Source organism: Topomyia yanbarensis, chromosome 3, assembly GCF_030247195.1.
Source record: "Topomyia yanbarensis strain Yona2022 chromosome 3, ASM3024719v1, whole genome shotgun sequence".
Classification (NCBI taxonomy): Eukaryota; Metazoa; Arthropoda; class Insecta; order Diptera; family Culicidae; genus Topomyia; species Topomyia yanbarensis.
In genome coordinates this window covers 10,642,455-10,665,496 of record NC_080672.1, presented here as the reverse complement: position 1 = coordinate 10,665,496, position 23,042 = coordinate 10,642,455, and the positions used below count along the sequence as shown (strand labels likewise).

The 23,042-nt window shown below is 39.0% G+C and overlaps 1 protein-coding gene and 1 pseudogene across 1 annotated transcript in view; one reads left to right on the top strand and one right to left on the bottom strand.

The window, feature by feature from the left end:
* LOC131693607 (sex peptide receptor) overlaps positions 1-23,042 on the top strand; it is a 273,633-nt gene that overhangs the window by 138,440 nt on the left and 112,151 nt on the right. The gene's annotated exons all lie outside the window — the stretch shown is intronic.
* Positions 14,045-15,717, bottom strand: LOC131689423 (DEAD-box helicase Dbp80-like; annotated as a pseudogene).

The following is a 23,042-nucleotide window of genomic DNA, read 5'->3' as shown; positions in this document are numbered from 1 at the left end:
AAGAGCTGTAACTGGCGTTAGGAGAAATACGGATTGATGAACGAGTAGGCAGTGGATAATTATTATAGAAAAGTGTACAGATACTGACATTTTTCAGTAGCGGTATCTGAAAAACGAGATAATCAAGGCCGTTCGATGAAAGATTCTGAGAGGTGTAGAAAACACTTCCTTACCGTTAAACTTCGTTATAGTGAAGACAATGTATCTTTATTTTCTCTACAAATTATAGCCTACTACATCTCTCCTCTAATTTAAATAGATTTAAAATTTATTTTTACTTCATATCAAAATTTGATAAATTAAATAATTCGATGTTCTCTATGTTTCTTTGCTATATCATTACCATGAACTATGTCCGAAGCATTACTTTCAGATTTGGCTGAACACGGTGGAAGCATTAAATCAATTAAAGGTGTAAATTCCTCATGGGTCTTGAATGGACTACTAGATATAATCCGCTTAGCATGGTTCACGTGGCGGTCGAGTTCGGTTCCACTAGAAAGGTTTTTCAGTTTCAACCTTGTACCATTCTTCTTAATCACCACGTGCGGTTGAGGGTTGAAGTTCGTCATAAGCTTATTTTTCTTCACAAAGTTCGTGTTAACTACATGGTCTCCTACATCAATTTCAGAATGCCTGGCGCGTTTACGTTTGTCACTATATAGTTTAGTCTTTTCCTTCCTTCCTTCATCATCAAATAAAAGCTGAGCAGGAGGTATATTAGTTACAGAGTGTGGGGTGCATCGATAAGCTAATAAAAAGTTATACAAATCAGTTTTCCAGTCTCTACCCATTGCAACACTTATTTTTATGGTTTTCAATAACGTTCTGTTATATCTATCCACTAGGCCATTCTGAAACGGTGTAAAATTGTTGCTTTAGCAGTTGTAGATGTCATAATCGCAACTTCGGGATAACGTAAAAAATAATCAACTACAGGAAAAAATTTCGGTAAAAGCAAGTGTTATTTTTTCCATGGAGCCTTCAGTATGACCTATTCATTGGTTCTACTGTTGGTTCAGATACTAATAAGCAGCCACTACATGTTTTAATGTATTCTTCAACCATTCGATCAATGCGAGTCCACCAAACTTTGGCTCTTAAACGTCTCTTCATAGCTTCTCCACCAAGATGTGGTTCATGAGCTAGTTTTAAAATCTTAGACTGTAGTGATCCTGGTACCACAATTTTCTTGTTCTTAAGAACAATTTGACCGTCAGTTGAATGATCGTTTGCTATCAATTTGTATCTATATTAAGGTTTTGGCCATCTATTTGATGGATATGACATCCACTTAATAAACTCCTTAAGTTCAATATCTTCTTTGGTGGCCTCAACAATCTGTGTTATTGGCATAGCAATTGGGCATGAGTCATGAGAAACCACTCTTACTATTCGTTCTGATTCTTCATCAAAACTTTTGCAACAATGATAGCCATCTTGACATAACCTAGACAGAGGATCAGCTATGTTATTCTTTCCAGGACTATATATTACTTTATAGTCATATGACATTAAACGTAATCTCCACCTTTCTAGCCTCGCACAAGGCTTGGAACGTTCACCAAAGATTGTTACCAACGGTTTATGGTCCTTTATTAACCAGAAGAACTTTCCGTATAAATAGTAGTGGAATTTTCTGGTGCCCAGACAAGTGCTAGTGCTTCCCGCTCAGTTTGGGCGTACCGGCGTTCAACCTCGGAAAGAGTTTTCGAAGCATAGCTAATGATTTTTAAATTCCCATCAGTAGCTTTCTGGAACAGAACTGCTCCCAAACCAAATGGGCTAGCATCAGCAAACACAAACGTTTCTAAATCAGGATCAAAATACGCTAAAGTCTCGTCTTTGGATAAACGAGTTTTCAAAACTTCAAACGCCCTTTGGTGTTCATCTGTCCAAGAAAAGTGTACGCCTTTTTTAGTAAGCTTATAAAATGTATGTGAAACGGTTGATCAATTCGGTATGTAGCGGTTTACGAAGGTCTGCTGAGCGTGGTTGGCGAAATTTGTGAATGGCTTCGAGCTTGTCATGTGATACACTAACACCTTTCTCTGACAGATGAAATCCGAGGAAATCAATCTCTGAGACGCATTCTAATGTCTTGGCTTAATTCAGAACCACATTTCGTTCTAGCAATCGCTTTTTCACCAGATTTGTTCTGAGTTTCAATGTTTCTACGTCTGGGGCATAGATTAGAATATCATCAATAAAAACAAATACCCATGGAAAATCTCCGAGTATTGTCTCCATGCATTTTTGAAACAATTCTGTTGCTGCGGATAACCCAAATACTAATCGTTTATAGTGCATCAATCCCAATGGGGAGATGAATGTTGTAATGTAACGACAGTTTTCATGAAGGATTAGTTGGTGAAAAGCTTGCTTGATGTCAAATTTTGAAAACATCTTGCTTCCTCTTAGCCGACTGGCAATCTTCTCCATGGTTGGAAGCGGGTAAACTTCACGAACTATGGCTTTATTAGCCTCACGAAGGTCTATGATGATTCTTACATCATCGTGACTTTTCCTCTTTACCATCATGGGAGAGACCCATTCAGAAGCTCTATTATGTCTAGATTTTCTAATTCTTTTAATTCAAGAAGGGTTAGTTCTTCTAAAGAAATGGGAATCCTACGAAATGCTTGTCTAACTGGTGGAATGGATTTATCAATCTTTATACAAGCACACATATCTGCCAGTGCAAGTATCGTATATTTAAATAACAAGTTTATAATTACATGCTAAAATTTGTGACTCTCACCTTTAATTGAAGGTAGTATCTCGTATGACACCATACGCAAAAATTTCACTACCTTAAGTTTCTTCGCGGTTTTTCCAGAAAGTAACGAGCATTTTCTATCTTTCTATCTTGCCGATTGCTGCGTTAGCATCCACCTCACCTAAGACAGTTAAAGGCTTATTTGAACCATATGGGCGGAACTTCTTGTCGCTACCCTTTCTAATATCGTATGCTCTGAATCCCATTTTCTTCAAAGTTTTCCAATCATTTACGCTTAGAATATCACTCCTCCTAACTCAACGGTCACAGTGCGCTTGCCGTCCAAGTGAAATAGTTCACGAATCTTAACGTTATTCGTGACATCATCAGGAATCAGGAATCAGAATATATTGGCTCAAATGGCACGTTCCCCGGACGTAGTCGGGGATTTGTGCCTTGCCGTGTGTTTTCATCATTTCCTGAGCGGAAGGAAAGGACAAGGAGGTGTGGGGAAGTAGAATTGGAAGGGAGGGAAAAATAACAGCACAAAACAAAAATAAACAACAGGTAAGTTAAACTCACAAGTAGTTCAACTTGCCTGCGAATAAGCCTAAAGCTCTTTACCACATTGGATAAGAAACTTTAGTATGTCTCTGAGTTTCAGTCGACCAAACATGGTTTCGTCTATATAAGGACGGCTGAAGACTCGAAATCGCAATTGCGCTACCGCTGGACAGTTGCATATCAGATGATATGAGGTTCCGTAGTCGGATTCACAAAGATCACATGAAAAAGACTCAGCGCGCTGAATAGTTGCCATGTGATAATTGAGTTTGCAGTGGCCGGTTAAAGCCCTGGTCAGCATGCCGCAGTGGAGCTTCGAAAAATGTAAGAGATTTTTCGAAACCACTGGGCATGGTTGTTCTAGAAACGCCTTTGTTTGGCGATACGTTTGTAGATTTCTCCAATAATTGCGGTGCTCGGACGAAGCCCAGGACCGTATTTTTTCCCTTATCCAACTTGTCGAAATTGGCAGCGCGGGCTCAGGACCAACGAAGTCAATCGCTGAACCTGCCCTGGCCAATTCGTCAGCCCATTCATTTCCAGTAATACCGCAATGTCCGGGCACCCAGACAAGGTAGATAGTATTGACAATGCTTAGTTCTTCGATTTGGGTTCGGCACGCGATCACTAGCTTGGACCGGGATTTGTCTGAGCTAAGGGCCTTGATTGCAGCCTGACTATCGGAGCAGAAGTTTATAACTCTGCCGGACAAACTCAGTTGAAGGGCCGATTGCATCCCGCACATAATCGCAAAGATTTCTGCTTGGAATACAGTACAGTATCTACCTAGTGAGTGAGATTGTTCCAATCTCATTTCACGACAGTAGACACCAGCACCGGCACGTCCCTCCATCAGAGAACCGTCAGTATAACAAACCACTTGCGTTTGTTGTTGTCTTTCCATATAGTCAGACAACCACTCCTCTCGAGAGGGAATCTTCACATGGAATGTCCTGTAAGGAAAACTACAAGTGAGTGTAATATCGCTGGGAGCAAGAATATCTTCACCCCATGTAACCATTTGTGACCACAATCGTGTATGACTGGTAGCATGATCAACATGATTACTGTTCCAAAGCCCAGTAACCTGCAGTCTGTATGCACATGATAATGTTTCTTGTTTTAAGTGTATGTGTAATGGTTTGATATTTAAAAGTGCCTCAAGAGCAGCAGTCGGAGTCGTGGTGAAAGCACCAGTCAACGCCATGAGCGCCATTCTTTGCAGATGGTTTAGCTTTGACTGGACTGTCATCACCTCTCCCCTCTGCCACCACACAAGGCATCCATATTACAGTATTGGGTATACAATTGTCGTGTAAATCCAATAGATGTATTTAGGTTTGAGACCCCAGGTCTTTCCAAAAGCTCCTCTGCACTGCCCTAAGGCCATGCACGCTTTCTTGACTCTGAACTCAATGTGAGCAGACCAATTCAGTTTGGAATCCAATATGACTCCAACGTATTTGACTTGATCTGCACACAGTAGCTCAGAATCAAAGAACTGCAAGGGACGAACCCCGGTTGTTATTCGCTTCTTCGTGAAAAGAACCATTGAAGTTTTGCTTGGGTTAACTGATAATTTAACTTGTCGACACCACTGTTCGACAGCTCTTAATGCCTGTTGCATTAAGTCAAAGATTGTTCCGATGCAAAATCCAGTAATTAGTATTTGGTAATCGTCAGCAAACCCGTAGGTTGGAAATCCAAGCTCATTGAGTTTCTTCAACAAGCCGTCAGCTATTAAGTTCCATAACAAAGGTGACAGAACGCCGCCCTGAGGACAACCGCAAATACTCAACTTCCGTATCTCAGCCTGTCGCAGTGACGAGCAAAGTATGCGGTTACTAAGCATTGCGTTTATCCAACCTGAGATACATGCAGGTATCCCATGACCACGCGTCGCTTCCAGAATAGACTGGAAGGACACATTGTCAAAAGCACCCTCAATATCTAGGAATACACCCAAGCTAGATTGCTTGAGCGAGAAGGCTTTCTCAATGTTGTAAACAACATCGTGAAGCAGAGTGATCGTAGATTTCCCACACTGATATGCATGTTGCATTTTGTGCAGTGGATATTCAACTAAACTAACGTTCCTGATGTGATGATCGATTATCCGTTCCAAAGCTTTCAGAAGAAAAGAACCTAAGCTGATAGGCCTAAAACTCTTGGCTTCTTCATAGCTTGAGCGCCCCCCTTTGGGAATAAATCTAACAGTTATTTCTCGCTATGCTTTCGGGATATACCCGGTAGCAAGACTGGAAAGCAAAATCTTTTTCAAGACATGTTTAAGAATATCAAATCCCTTTTGCAGTAGCACGGGAAGTATTCCATCTTTTCCGGGTGATTTGTATGGAGCAAAGCTGTCAACTGCCCACTTGACCGATTCAGTGGAAACCAATGTGCGTGCTAACGCCCACGAGTCCGAATCACCAGAATGAGATCTGTGAACATTGTTCAACTCCGGATCGATACAACCTGGAAAGTGTGTGTCGAAGAGACAATTAAGAACATCTTTTTCGTCCGTCACATAAACACCATCTCTGGTTTTCAAGGAGTTCATCTGAAAATCATTCGATTTGGAGAGAATTTTATTTAATCTGCTAGCCTCGTTCAGACTAGAGACATTAGTGCATAGGCTTTGCCAGCCAACCCGTTCTGCAGATCTAAGACATTTCTTATATGCACTACGAGCTGACCTGAAAGCCCTGGAGTCATCACGCTGACGCCGGTTCCAAGCTCTTCTCATAACTTTCTTCATTCTTTCAAGCTCAGCCCTCCACCAAGGGGTTCCCCTAGTCGATTTAACAGTACGAAGTGGACAAGCTTCTTCGTAGGATGCTAATATGAATGAGTTTGTCGTATCCACGACGTCATCTAAGTCGTCTAGTTGACTAATTGTTGGAAAATATCCATGAAATTTAGTCGCCAAGTTTTCCAAAAAGAGGTCCCAGTTTGTAGATTTAGGATTACGATATGTCACCACATTGAAGGTGACATCAAAATGATCGAAAAATATATATTTATGATCGGATAGAGACGGTTCAGTTTCATTTGGAACCTGCCAATTTCCCAGTTCATGCACAATTCTATCAGAGCAAAGTGTTATGTCTAACACCTCCTCCCTCCCAGACCTCAACTTTCCACACTAATTTGGGTTTCATAGCTGCCTGGTCACTGTCGGGACCAATTATATTACCACCTGCCTGCTGTTTCCTCTTCTTTTAAGTGTCGCTATCCTGTTTGACTACATTCACTTCAATAGTTTCAGAAGATTTATTCTGTAATTTTTGAACCTGCGATTTAACGGTCTCATACGATCGACCAACCTTGAGAAATTCATCGAGAGACATATCTGTTTCTAAATACTTGGCTCGTGATTTGTCATCAGCATGAGTAGCAAACACAATCTGGTCCATGATCATGTTTTCCAATTGATCTCCATAATTACATACAGAACCTTGAGATCGCAAACTGATCGAACTTTTCGTGAGGTTTGAACACCATTTGTCAAAATATAAACCTTTTGTAAAGCATAAACATCATAGGGGCGTAGTAATTGTCCAATACTTCTATAGCCAGACGATATTCGTTATCTAGAATCTTGGTGTCACTAGCTGATAAATTTTGAGCCACCTTCCACATGAGCGCTCTATATATTTTTCGCCGTGATCTTCTACTCCCTTCGTAGCTAAATAAGCGACAAACTGGCCCTTCCACATATGCCAACGCGTGCTTGTCGGTCCATCACCGTTTTCGCAGAAGGACGGAATCGTATAATTGAGCTGAAACCGAATTTCATACGTCAGTATACAGTTCAATGTTATTCTGTCGCAATGGTGATAGCAAACAAACTTTCATTTTTCCGTGGCAACTATACCTAACAGACAGAGAAAACGTTATGTAAACTCTTCTGTTAAATATCAGAAACGGACTGGAATTGATCCCTACGTTTCCCCAGAGAATAGACTGATTTATTCAAAAATCCTATATTCTCGCGAACTCTTCACAGTTCAAATACTGGAAACGGACTGGATTAAACCCTACGTTTCTATATCCAAGACATGGACTGTTCTTTCTATTACATTATTACGAGCGGACTTGAACGTTTAGTTCACTACGCTTTCACATTTCAACTTGACTCTTATTTATTCATTAGCAAATTAGAAAATCACATGGTCTCCATGCTAGGACCACTTGTTTAAAATTGCCATGAAAAAATTAACTTTTACTAAATGAGGAAATACGTACCACCGACATTTTGAAGTTCCCTTTTATTCCACCAGTTTCTTCAATTTGAAATTATTCAATCCACGTCGCCAATGTAGAAAACACACGGTAAGGAACCGTTAAACTTCGTATAGTGAAGACAATGAATCTTTATTTTCTCTACAAATCATAGCCTACTACAAGAGGGAATCCAGTAGTTGCAGGAAAACGTTTGTTCTTCTGCAGCGTTAAGGTGAAGATATGTGGAAGCCACGTTGCTAGGCACCAACTCGCTTGTTTACATTTGGAAAAACTGAAATCTGAAGTGAAAATTCAAACGCACAAATGAGAGTTTCCGAACATTTTCTTTTGGTCATCTGCACATTGGCAAAAAATTTGAACTTTTGTTAGTAAACGATTAAAGTTTCGCGAGTGTTTTTGCAGTGGTGTGTGAAAAAAGTGCATTTGAAAAAGTGCAATGAAAACGTGAAGAAGAGTGTTTCGAAAAGAAACCCCAAGTGAAGAGGGGTGATATTTTCGCACAAAATAGGAGCTACAGATGGCATTCCGTCAAAAACTCGGATTGATTGTATAGGAAAATATTCTAGCTTTCTTAAGTAGCAGTTTCGTAGCACATCAGCAAGGTTAGTGTGTTGAAAAACGTATTTTTATATTTGCTCGTGTCAGATACATGGTTAGGCAGTGGAGAAGGGTGTGTGTGGCGTAGGAGCTATGTTGTGGCTCGCATGTATAATGTCCTTAATGATTGCTCTCTAAATCTGCTTGAAAAAGAAAAAAAAATCGCCCTGATTACGGAGTCTAGGTATGAAAAGATTGTTCAGCATCCCTTCGGAGGTACACATGGATTTTCCTAACTGTTTAAATAAAAGTTCTAAATCCCTCCGGGGGTTGTAAGTTTTATTCCTGCTATTGTAGCGCCTGCAGATCGTCGAGCATACTTCCGGGGGCGCAGAATGTTCTGTTGTAATTGTATTGTGTTGACATTTTCCATTCCTTTTAAACCCCCCCCCCCCCCTTTGAATCCTATCAGGAAAGTGATGAAACGACATGACAAGGCACAAACCTCCAAATAAAAAGAGGTACGTGTCACTAGAGCCTATTTATTTTGATTCGTGGAATGATTTCTTCTTAGATCAAATTATCTGGCTGTTGATCAGCACGCTGAATCGCTAACTATCATATTTCACACACCTTCTGATTCGTAACAGAGCTCCGATATATCATCCACAAGTAAAGTTGAAGGAACATATTTTAATTCATGCCATATTGCATTCAAGGCTATGTTTCGGTCGTTTGTCTCATCGCTAATTCATTCGGTGCAGCGCGGTCATTAATTTATTTTCGGTTCAAAATCTACTTCAGTTGCAAACTGAATTGGCTCTGTGTGAGATTATGAATTCAAAATGCACAAAACATAGATTACGCAGTTAACTTTTGTTCGAAAATGTAAAAGGTATAAACCTCAGCATTCTATTTGTCCCCTTTTAGCAAATCCTTTCGTGAATGAATAAATTTATTTTTTCCTCTTAAAAGTTTGAATTTAGAGGAAAACAAATCGTTTATGCGGCTAATTTGAAGACAAACAATATCAGTTCTGGGCGTAAGGGAGGAGAATGGCAGTATAAAAAAGCGAGATCCCAGTGTGCGTATTTCAATATGCATGTTTCAATAACTACTATCCAAGCAATCCAATCAAGTTTCGTGTGTTCGTTTTAGTCAATGTCTCAAGGTCATTAAACGAATTATAAGTTACACAAAGGGTGTCAATTTTAGACATATTTTCCCTCACGTACTATGGTCGTTAGTTTCTTCCATAACACAGCTCAATCCATCATCCATTCACCGGAAATTAACCTCTCCCATTGCGTACACCACTATGTTGATTAATTTATTGCAACCAGATACAGGCAGAATCACTTCCAATTTCAAGTATCACTTTCCTATCTGTATTAATAACTCAAGGGTCACTTTCGTGTAAACCTTTTCACCCACAACCCCTTCAGCTGATTTATGTTATAGATCCGCAACTTGCTGTAACCAAATTGCACTATCGCTGGGGAGAAGTAAAATGATTACATTAGAGCAACGAACGTATCGCTGCAAAATGCTGCCCTCTGGGCGCCGTTTTGGTGCAGCTACACATCCATACATATATTGCGCGCCGCTCCAAACCTACAGAATATTAATAATAATTGTTTGCGGTTGAGGGTTTTGTATCATCGGCATCGGCATCGGTTTTGTGCAGATTCGGTGGAAACGAGATACGCCATGGTTATGAAACTTAGCGGTCCGAGTTAACTCGGGCGCTGTTCACGCTCGGCTTCGGTGCAGGGTAAACGTGCGATTGAAAACATATTCGCCAGCACGGTTCACAGTGGCCAATTCGATTGGATGGTCCTTTCCCTTCCATTAGCCCCTATCTCGTTGAAACACCCAAACGAGCCACGAACAACGAGTTTGCATAACTGATCGCGTACCTACTGATAGGTGGTCAGATAGCATTTGGGTGACATCCTGATGAGGAATTTATCTCTGCCATTAATTTGACTCCGTTTAGCTGAGCTGTATAATTTATGACATAATTTAATTAGGGACTCGCGATTCGCCGTTTTGAGGCGGGGATTTATATTAAGATTCATTGCTCGTCTGTTCGACACTTTTACCCCAAAAAGCGGCGACCGCGGAAGAGAGAACCGTGTCCAATTGTGGGAGCAGTGAGTGGGATTATGCCGGGGGGAAGGGGGACTCGTTACAAATGGTCTTGGAACAAAAACGACAAATTAAAAGATGCGGACGATTGCACGTACGGTTTGAACCGTGATAGCACAAGCAAAAGAAAATGATATCAATCTACGACTAACTACGCTGACGAAAAATATGCCAGACGACAATTTGTGGGACTTTATGTAGTTCTACGAAGCCGAATTGGCGAAAAGATGAAACGATAATTACGGTAAAACTTAATGAAATCGGATAGAGGGTTTACTTTTCCATTTTTCAGGGTTACCCAGGGGAGAGCAAAATTGTTTGATGAACTTTTTGATGAACGTAGAATACTTTTAACCTAACGAATTAAAACAGGATTCTATCCCGATAACTAACTTATAAAAAAGTAATCATAATATCCAATTAGATGAAAACTTGGTGGTTGAATTTTGAGAATACCGTTTATGAAGGTAGGATGAGTACACACACGAACTTTCTTTTAAACGGATTTTTTTCCTTAAAGCTTAGTATGCACCTCTTGCGAAATGAGGTCGCGAAATATTTTTCCTTCTACCATGCGGAATTTTGACATTTGATCGCGAAAACTAGTCTGTGTGTTTGCTGTTAGATGTCGCTTTTAAAAACTGAAAAACGACATCAGCTGTTGTTTATTTCTTTTTTATATTTCTGCTGTCATTTGAATGTTTTAAATGGTGTATTTTATTAATTCATCACTGATGTGTATGTAATCGGTGATAATTGTAAACCTATTTGCCATTCATGAAGCTATCAGGGAAGTGACGTACTCAGCGTGAATCATGTTTCGAGCATGATTAATCATAATGCTTATTTGCGACGGTTCCGGATGTCTCAGGGAAGTTCAGTCTGAATAATTTAGACAGCACAATTCCTGGAATCTAAAATTTAAATCATTGGCCGGCCATTTTCTATCTAAATTGGCTGCTTCCACCGTTTCTAGAAGACCCAGGGAAATGATCGAAATTCTCTAAACCAAATTTATTGCAATTATCCGAATCGTAAGTCTAAATCGGCGTGTGACCATTAAAAAGCATACAAGTCTCGAGAAAACTACCTTTCAAAACACGTTTCGGAATCTGAAATGGATTCCAGCGCAAATATAACAACCAACTCCGACTCAATCTGTTTCAGGTCGAACTAAACCCTAGGCTTTAAACTTTGGGTGACGTTAAAAATCGATTATGATAACAATGGCTACTACTAAAAGTTCTGGAAGTCTCAGCGAATGCTACCAATAATCAGTACAGATACAAACCTATTTTGGTATAACCATTGTGAGAATCGTAATTCAAATTTATTGCCATAAGTAATTCGTGGTAATTATTATTGCATGAAACACTAGAAAAGGCTAGAGAAAAAGTTTAAGGAATTCCGAGGAAGTGTTTCATGGTCTGAATCGTCATTCCAAATCACTGGATTATATTATATAACTAAATTGATCACTTAACGAAACCGAAGGTCAAACGAATCGTCAACCAATCGGATCAACAACTGCTGTACTTCAAGAATACCGTATATGCTATAGCATGTTTACTTAATCACCAGGTTGCTTTTTATATGCTAGACGGTGGGTGCCGGTATGCGTGAATGATCACGTTTGTGACCGGGTTTGTATTATCGCGAAGTTCTCAAGCGTTGCTATGTGATGCGCGCATTTATGTGACTTGTCTAGTAGTGCATTCATAATCATTGAGTATTGTATATCAAATATAAAACATTGATCATTAAATACTAAATATCACGCATTGAGTATGAATATTAAACATTGAATATTACATTTTATATATTAAATATCAAACGTTAAATAATCAACAATAAATATTAAATATAAAATAAAAAATATAAAATATTAAATGTTAAATATTATATATTAAATACAATAAAGACCCGATTTTATCAGCCCCCGATTTTGTCACCATCATATGAAAATTGATAGTTGGTAGTTTGACGGGCTCTAGCAGTCGAACCAAGTTGAATTCGAGTAAATCCTTTCTTGGGCATATTTTTCTTATCTTAGGGACCCAAAATATGCAAAAATAACAATCTGATTTTTTTAAATTTTGCACTGTCAGACCCGCTAATCCGCTTCGTGAGCCCTCATATTATGCCGGATTAAGTATGGGAAAAATAAAATAACCCGTTTGGAATGTTTTGGTGCGAAAAAACTAGCATATGAAGTTTCATACGCTGGGTTGATAGGGTATCAAATAATTATTACAGAAAAAATCGGCTAATATCCTTATATTTAGCATAAAAACGAATAATATCTTCAACCTTGCGAGAAATTTAGCAGCTTTTTTAATGATTTTAACACTTTTCTCCTCTCTTATGCCGTTTTGTTGGTTCGTTGCATCAAACCATCTTTTCCTCAAACTTTGTAATAATTTTAAGAAAAAGAACATTTTCTTACGAGAATTTACATAAAAAATATTCTGGTTAGAACCAGGCATGATTTGCAACGTATTAAGCATTTGTTAGCCTTGAATGCACTGATTCAACGTTAAAATCAGCGAGAAAGTTGTGAGTTCCCTCCGGGTCCTAAAGAGGAAATAATTTTGCCTTAGGAAAAAAAAAGATATCGGTTCAGCCTAGCGTATGAAATTTCATACCATGAACTACCAGGAGAATTTTCGCAATTGTTTCACCAATTTCTTCCATTTTTTCGCACTGAGTCACATCTTTCACACTTCTCATGGCCATTCGTTCTCAATCCGAAACAAGAATTAGTGATTTGAAAGAGAAATTTAATAATATGTGTTGTTCATATTTTGATTTGAAATATGGCCAACTTTGACATTCGAAAACACAATCGAATTTAATAAAAAAAAAAAGATTATTGAGCATTACACATTATAAATTAAAGAGTATTAATTAACGTTCACAGAAGACCAGAAGCTCGAACACGCCTTTATTGTATAACAAGTATGATACAGAAATGTGTTGTTTTTGCGTATGAAATTTCATTCGCTGAGTCATAATGGGTTAAGGGAAATTTAACCTAAATAATCAGAAAGGATTGTGAGACTACATCTACACTGATAAAATATAAATGAATAATAAATAAACACATAGAGAAATTAATACACCAATAAATAATTAAATTAATGAATAAATTAATGAATAAATTCAGGCAAAAAATTTATGAAGTCGTAAGTAGCATAGACCGTAAGGAAACCAACTCTACCAAACATTTAAAAAGGGCTTATCTGCAAAACGTAAACATTGAGAAAATTGTCAAAGGTCAGATTCATTATAATCCTATTTGGAAAATTGATACTAATTTATTTCTTTTGATTGCGCATATTGCTACTACTTGTATAATACCTCACACAAAAAATGCTGATCAAGTCTGATATTACACCGAAAGTTAGACGAATTAACTGAATTCTAATTTGATGGTCAGATTGACCCCACTGACATCATAAAATCAGATTGGCCCTGTATGTAAATTATGGAAAAGACTATATTGCTAGTTAGGCACTTTTCAATCAGTTAGGTCCTTTCCTAATCAGTTTGGTCATAAAAATCAATTATGCCCTTTTAAAAAATTGTTGTAAAATCTCTACCAAAATTCTTCATAATCAACTAATGCGTTGTGTACGTGCTCGGGTAGATATTTGTTGATGGAAAACACGAAAATTCAATTTGCTACATTTTGCAGTTAGGTCCTTTTCAAATGTTGGGATAGAACTGGGTAGAGCTAAATAAAATTATAAATTCAGAATCGAAACAAGTATGACCCAAAAAAGCTCGTACGCCGTTAACCAGTAGCTGGTCGAAAACACTTTACGATCCGATTTTTTCAATTTCGTCCGAGATCTCCGCGACTAGCTACTGAATCTTTTCCCGGGAATGTTTTTCGATTGATCTGCAAATCATTATGCTTCGATCACCGTCCACTAGGTTGATGGTGATTCCGTTCTGTTAAAGAAGCGGAAAGAAATACAATCTATAGGATAACAAGAATGAGTCACACTTACCAAATCTACCGGTACGTCATATTCGATGTAGATACATTTCGCAATCGGCTCGTCCCTGCTGATCCATCGGCAGGTCGAAGTTGACGACAATGGTCACCTGTTCGACGTCGATACCTATGGCGAAAGAATCTCTCTGTAACCTAGTGTTGTAACCAGAATCAAGTGGCGGAACTTACCCCTGGACGAAACGTTCGTTATAATCTGTACCTTCCCTAGTCCATTTCGGAATAGATCCAGAGCGTCCAACCGTTGTTCCACCGTTAGATCACCGGTCAGTACCGCTACCGAGTGACCATCCTGGGACATCCTGCCGGTCAACCAACCGGCCGTTTTGCGTACCTGTTTCGATCGATTAACAGTTTTGAAAATAAGTTTACTTGGAGTTTACAACTGTCCTATACATCATATAACAGAAAATGATCGCTTGTCCGACGGTAATCACACAATATCTCGTCCTGGTTGCGGCACTTGACGTAGTACTGTTTGATGTTATCGAGTGATTCTTGCTCCCGCGCCAGCCGAATGACGATCGGATTGGGTACGATGTACTCGGCGAACTCCATCACCTCACGCTCGTACGTGGCCAAGAAGAACAGCGACCAAAACACCCGCCTCGTCCAGTACAAAAAGGGAAAACTTCTAGGTCGTACGTCCTGAACTTTATACCCCGGTCCATTAACTTGCCGGGTGTTCCGATGATATGATTAGTCAGCTTTGCCCCTTTGACGATCTCCTCGCGAACGGCGTAAGGAAGTTTGATTTCCGGACAAAACTTTGGTATTTTGGCAGCTACTTCCCCCTTCTGAATTACAAGCTCATACGTGGGGAAATGCAAACCACCTGCAGATAGTTTTTTAATTGATGGACTAAACTGAGCATTGCCAGCACTGGGTCTGGGCGATTATATTCCGTGGCGGACCGGCCAACCGAGTAGGTAGAGCCATCTCCTGAATCTTGGAAGGGGCGTTGAAACCCATCGCATAGACTCCTTGAAGTAATTCCGGCTTCATGTGCAAAGCTTCGAAAGTTTTAATCAACCAACCGGCTAAGAAGAACCCTTCCGCTGCACCTCCAGATCCAGCTTTGATTCCACTAGACCTTAGCGAACATCTTTCATTAGCAAACTTGCATCCGCCGGGCTAAAAGATTAGTCATGGATAATTTTAAAGCTGATACTAAATATTTCGGGAGAAAATTTAGAATAGGACGTAAGCAACAATGAGATTCTCTTTGGGGTCTTTCTCTTCTGTTTATTAGTCGGTCGTTTCAATATTTAGTACTCAACTCTTTGCCTAATATTGTAGTAAAAACCATCGGCTATGTACTGGAAAATTAGTGCAGTGTTATAGTGACGTCATAATAAGAGAAAGTAAACAAAGAGTGGCTCTCAATGTTACTTAAGTCCTAATCAAAATTTTCTCCAGATTTCAACTTACATGAATGCCTCTGCATCATCAGCGGAGGAAGCTGTTTCTCCATTTTCTCTTGCAGCTTGTTGTTCTTCAGGAGCTAAGTCAGTTAGTCAGAATTTCCGTAGCTACCGAGCTCAAAACTTCAGGTGCAGGCATTTCTACGGGAGTAACCAGCTTTGGTTCTACTGCCGGTGGACTAGGTTTTTCCGCATAACAAAACAATACTTACCGAGTGCAGAAATTTCTTGATCCTCCGCCTTTCTAACCCAGTTATCGGTACTGTCCCTCGGGTCGTTTATTCCTTGCAATTCGCTGAAATTTTGACCAGAGCGACTTTGCGGAAAAAACGATGCCTTCTTTTATGGTTGAAGGCGGTTGCTCAGCTTGCTGTGAAATGTTGCACTGGAATAGTGATTGCTTGCTGGAAAGTACTTAGTTCGGCAGATTCAAGATCGAAATAAGTCATCGCATGTCGAACTCAAATCGAAGAACTGAGCATTTCAAATGCTATCTACCTTCTATACGTATTCAGTCATTCCGGTATTACTGGAAACGATCTAGAGCTGGCGCTGCGACTGACTACGTTGGTTCATAATCAGTTCAACCACTGTCGATAAATTGGAAAAAGTACAAGATTTACTCTTGGGCTGCATCCGAACATGCAAACCATTGGCGTAGCTTGCAAACTTGCGTTCAAACAAAATTTTTTCTACAGGATGTGAGTCCAAAAATGTCAAAGAATTTGTTGCATTTTTCCAACCACAAATGCAGTATTCTAGTCGGGACACTGACTGCATATTGCAAACTCAATTATCACATGGCTACTATTTAGCGTGCTGAGTATTATTCATGTGATATTTGTGAATGCGATTACGGAACATCATATCATTTGATATGAAACTGCCCTGTAGTTATGCATTTACGTATCCGAATTTTTGGTTCAATCATAGTAGCAGCATACCAAGATGAACCTATGTACAGGGAGCTAAAACTCAAGGATGTGATGTTGTCGCTAACCCAGGGTGGTAAAGAGCTGTAGTTTAAGCCGTATTTGAATGACAATATCTCTTCGAGGGTGTTGTCGTTCAGTTATCTCAATATCCCCTCGGGGGTGTTGATATATCCGCTCACTGTTTAAGTAAAAATTCTAAATCGTTCATCATCGTTCCGGGAATGCTCTGTTTTAATTATTATGTGTCGTTATTTTCCTTACCACTTCAATAGGATACATGACGAGACGGTCACCCCAATTCTACCCCTGATCACTGTGAAGATGCCGCTAACATCCAAGTAAACTCCGATTCCCATCGAACCATTCATACCACCAACTTGACCTCTGAAGATTTCCTGTCCGCCTACTACCAGAACGTCCGTGGTATGAGAACAAAAACTTAGAACTTTTTGTTTGTCCTTACCTCCTGCGATCACGACATTATTGTTCTCACCGAAACTTGGCTACGCAATTATATATTAAACTCCGAGTTTATGACGAACTATTTCGTTATTTTATCGTTGCGATCGTAATTCTTCTACCAGCCTTCTACGCCGCTTATTGCGATAAAGAAAAATCTTGCTGCGACTGAACTAAAAATGTCTGAACCTTTTGCCACAAAATACCTATTGAAGCGCCGGTAGTAAGCCACACAGAATCTCAAAGATTATTGCTTGGAATACGGTACAGTATCTACCAAGTGAATGAGGCTTGTTGAATCATGTCAAAAAGTGTGATAATGCAAATAATGGTGATCATTACATGATAAACATCGATGAAACCATATATCGAAAACGCAAGCTCATATAGTTTCCTCAACAAGCCATCGGCGACAAGGACTTATATAAGTGGTGACAGCACACCACCTTGAGGACATCCGCAGACACTCCGCAGTTCCTTATCTACTTGTCTTAACGATGAGCACAGATGTCGGTTGCTAAGCATTGCGTGTTTGGAACAGGTTGTCGTACGCGTTTCCCTACCAGGTCGGTCGTAATTTATTTGCTGCATTTATCCGACACCGAACAGTGATCCTGACTTGTATAACGTTCCCTTCTCTGCGGTTCAGAACATTTCTGACAAAGCCAGCAGACGTGACAATGTGCTTGTTGTTGGTCATTACAACCTTCCTCAGCTCCGGAGGTCTTTCGATGGTGTTCTTAAGTGATACATTCCAAAAAAAGCGTCACCAGAGCAAAAGGCGGCCATCGCAGAAACATTGGTCTCCGATGGTTTATATCAAATCTGCTCTCTTAGCAACGTGAACGGACGGACACTCGATCTAGCCTTCGTCGACGACACGAACGTGTTCGAACTAATCGAGCCTCCGACATTTATACTCAAGGTAGACCCTACCCATGAGCCCTTCGTTTTAAGATTTGACGACGGCGACGATTCTGATACAACTAATAACGACCTCAACTTTGAATTTACTCGATACAACCTCGATGACGTCTCATCGGCCATTGGTGCAGTCAATTGGCGTGATATGCTGGACGGGAACGCTTTAGATCAGGAAGTTTTGACGATCTACGAGGCCATATATGGAATTCTTCGCTGCAATATTCCTAAAACACGTACCACTAAAAAGTAGATTATAAGTTTCCGTGGTGGAAACTGCTATAGTTCCTATCCATAAGACAGGAAATATTCGAAATATTGAAAACTATAGAGAGACCTCTCTTCTGAATTGTCTGGTTAAAATTCTGGAAAAGTTTGTTTATAATGCTCCACATCAGAACTGATTTGTAAAGAAACGCTACACAAGTTTTCTTGTTCCAGCCATCGAGGAGCGTCAGCACGTTTTGATTTCGCTAAAGCATTCGACAAGGTGCCGCACAACATTGCGGTTGCAGCGACTAGGCTTTCCTCCGTGGGTAACAAGATGGCTACATTTTTACCTTTCTGAACGATCCGCTTTTGTTAGAATCGGCAGTACATGCTCAAGCATATTTGAAACGCCAATCGGTATCACTCAAGGAAGCCACATAGGGCCATTTATCTTTATATTATTCATCAACGATCTTTGCACCCGCATCAAGTCTGGAAAACTGATATACGCTGATGATCTGAAAATCCTCGCTCAATTGCTTCGGGACTCGATTTAGATGTGCTCCAAGAGGATATAGTCAATATTGAAAAATCTCTGGTCCCTGAGTGAAATGCAGATCAACGTCGATAATGTAAACCCTATAGAATTCAATTGTTATGTATCGGAATGGAGATGTCTCCATTGATACACGGAAATTGATGCGTTGATAAATTCATGAAAAACGGTCACGATTTTCTGAACTGAACGATTTACGAAAATAGTGACCAAGTTCCTGAACTCTTTGTGTTTTCAAAAAACTAGTTCGCGTCGAATATATACATGGTGTTACATTCAAATGTTTGATTGGGTTACTGTGGTTGTTCCCTGAAGTTTTTGTTAGGATAGGATCCTTGTTCATACTTTGGTAATACACAGCCGACAGCTAAACGATGCTCATTATTGCAGGAGCTTAGGCGCGATTATTGTGATTTCTCATCAAGTTACCTTTGTATTTTATTCATGAGTTATTATTGGGATTTTCTATCAGAGTAACGTGATTTATGTTCATGATTTCAGGATCTTAGCCACAATTTTTAAAATTTTAATCACGAGTAATGTCAATCATAGTCATGATTTCAGCCTCAATTTTTGATATTTTTGTCTGAGTGATTTATGTTCTTGATTTTAGGATCTTAGTTACGATTTTCGTAATTTATTTGCACGTTATCATGATATTTTGTTCTAGAGCATTCTTTCGAATTTAACAAGTGGAGTGATGTGACTCCTGTCCATGATATCAGCAGTTTTATTCGTAATTTCTCTTCGCCTTACCGTGATCTGTTATTTTTCGGTTATTATCGGTTTTGTTACTCGAGGTAACACGACAAAATGAACAGGAACATAAAAGTGAGACTGATTCGCGGTATCTTGATCTGTGGACTATATTACGAACACGATTTGTGGCTCTTTAATGTATTCTTGGTGCTCAGCGCAGTTGTCTTTTTCGGTCCAGACATCTCACTGAGCCTCATCAAATGAATAATAATGTTCTAGGTCCTAATAGATTTCTTATATCTGCTGTTCGTGTCTCTTACCGTTCACTAGCAGCCGGATATTTGACTTTGCACGGAATGAAAATGATTCTATGAATAATACTGCAAATTTTGTGAAATGTTGTGAAAATTTCATGAACTTGTTTTCGAATCCATGAATAATATTTCATGATTTTGTGAACTATTTAATGGCCAGGAATGATAAGTCGTGATTTTTATACTAGGAATTATGAACCAGTTCACAAATACATGAATCATATTTTGATTTTTCGAGCACGGATATTGGATCGTGACAAATATATTGGGAATCATGAATTAGATCACAATGATAGAATCGGTTTCTGAATAAAATTCAGTTTTTCGTGAAATTACTCACAAGAAAGTATTTTTATTTTGTGAACTGACATTCTTAAATCTATGAATTACATCATGAATTAACCTTTGGTTTTATGAATAATGTTCATAAAGTTGTGTACTAGTTCAAGTACAACAAATCGATTTAGTAATGACATGGCCTAAACCGTGACTAAAGTGCACAAAACAAAAACAAATATTTCTAATAAAAGCGTTACGCTGGCATTACGGACGAGAAATTGAACATAATTATGTATTATTGTCACCTATGCATTACGAATTAGATCACTTTTCTGACTCATCTTTAGTTTAATGACATTATACAAGCGAGCCACAACATAGCTGCTACGCCACACACACCCCTCTCCTTTGCCTAACCATGTATATAACATGAGCAAATATAAAAATACGTTTTTCAACACACTAACCTTGCCGGTGTGCCACGAAACTACTACTTGAGGAAACTAGAACATTTTCCTATACAATCAACCAGAGCTTTTGACGGAATGCTATCTGTAGTTCTTATTTTGTGTGAAAATATCACCCCTTTTCACTTGGGGTTTCTTTTAGAAACACTCTTAATTTTCTTCTTCTCATTTTCATTGCACTTTTTCAAATGCACCTTAATCACACACCACTTCAAAAACACCCGCGAAACTTACAAAACTTCAAATTTTCTGCCGCTGTGCAGAAGACCGAAGGAAATTGTCCGAAAACTCTCATTAATGCGTTTAAATTTTCACTTCGTGTTCCATTTTTTCTCAATGTAAACAAGCGAGTCGGTGCCTAGCAACAAGCGTGCTTTCCTGGCTTCCACATATCTTCACCTTAAGAATATCTTAAAATTTTTCATCTCTAGCCCCAATAAAAATAAACCGCAGCAATATTCCATTTCTCCTATTTTTTGTGATGGTTCACAACTACCCACCAAACTAAAAAATGCCGATATGCGATAACAAGATATTGATTATTTTAAATTGCTTCTGCCTGTGGATGTACTCAGGAGTCGTTTACAAATACCAGCTCAAATATTGCAAATCGACCAATGTTTATGATAGTTATACCTCGAAAACAAAACTATGTTCACAACTCCCCGCCGTCCCCTACCCTTGTATTAGATAAGAGACGAAAGCATATTGTTCAGTTTGAAAACGACAACATCCGTCGGCGGCGTAATATGAGTGGTGTTTGGATAAATACCCAACTCCTACCAAAGGTCTCCATTATTTTATGGGAAGCGTAGCCATCCACAGAGAAAACCATGGAAAGTTAGACGGTTTACTGCACAAGAAAGGAATTGGACACTTTTTTGATGTAATACCAAAAATTGTCAACATACATCCAGCAACGATCGCCAATAACCCATTTCCGTCACATTCTGTTTCCTAGGAGCGTATTCCACTTCCTAGACGTTACGAGACCCAATTCAGCAATAACTTCGTTCATTTTCGGATGAATATAGAAAAACGTTTCATCGCCAATGCTCCAAATGCACTTGTTGATTGTTTCTACGGTACATTTTTCACTACAACTTCATTGTTTCATAAGATACTTAAAAGTTTATTAAACTGAACAGTAATTACTTAGAATCACAAAAAACACTAAAAAGTTATTTCTAAGCAGTGAGATGCACAGTCGTGTAATGTAAACAATTGTATAGCTACAAATAAAACAGTGGAAAAACGGCCTACTTCGCACGATGCATAATAAAGGACATGGCTAGTTCAGTGTACCAGTTGTAGCAGTATGCATGAACACATAATATATTAAAATAAAAATAAATCTCTACAACAGAAGCTATTTTTCACTGAATATTAATTTTAATCTGACCCATCTGACAGACTTGCTAGAAGACCAATTCCATTAAATTCGTGTATTATTATATTTTGTTAAAGGGAGCAAAATGCTGTTTTAGATTTTTCGAACAAACATTCCTAAATAAACATGTGCAATGTTGATTTTGTGAAGCAAACAATATTTGGAACCCGCTGCTTTCCAAACATATAATCCCGAAAATATAAATCTAGTTACAAACTCTCGAAGGGTTCAACATCATTTATTCATTTGGCGATCTGACACGGTTTTCCCATGTGGAAGAATGCCACACTGTAACAAAAAGGCCCATTCTGTTAGAACCATTACAATGCATCATTGAATGAAACACTGTTGATGCCAGCGAACACATAGACTACTAGGATCTTACGAATGGCTATTAAGATGGTGCACGTGAAATGTTTGACAAATGGCAACGATTCTTGCATTTTTTTTCGTAGATATAACAAAAAGTGAACCGGCTCAGCAGTCAGCACTCAACAGGGTGACCTTTGGAACAGTTTTGCTTGTCTTTATACCTACATGTAGGTCTCGGTAGGAAAAACACAAAAACCACCCAAAGTGTTCTCAGAGGGTGCGAAACATTTCTCCAATGTGATGATACAATCACAATCAGCACCGGATAAAACAAATCTCACAACCATAAATCAAGCTTACGGTTTCGCTCCTACGGGAAATTGGGCAAACCAGTGTGAAGTGTGGTTATTGCTAGATACCGGATGTTGTGAATATATCCTACGAAAAAAAAAACTCTTGGTTTCCATCAGTTCCCATTTCGCTCATCTACCGGCGCTAGTAATGAAACCCGACACATGACAAATGGTGGTTTGATGCATAAGAACCGATTCTTCTCGTTCTGTCGACTACTGACTTGAAATTTTTATTATTCATAGCGTGCCATGGCTTTTGTGCAAACATTTTTTTGTTCAAGCCGCATATGAGTGTTGTTAATGTACCCACGTTGGCTTGAATAGTAGCCAAACCGTTACGTACTATGACAATAAATGTTGCATGAATAGTATGTATAGAGGGATGTAATCATTATATGTCGGGAACCGCATTACATACACTGGAATGCTGTTGTTTGTTTGTTATACAATACCTAATAAATGAATAAATGGAACCTAAAG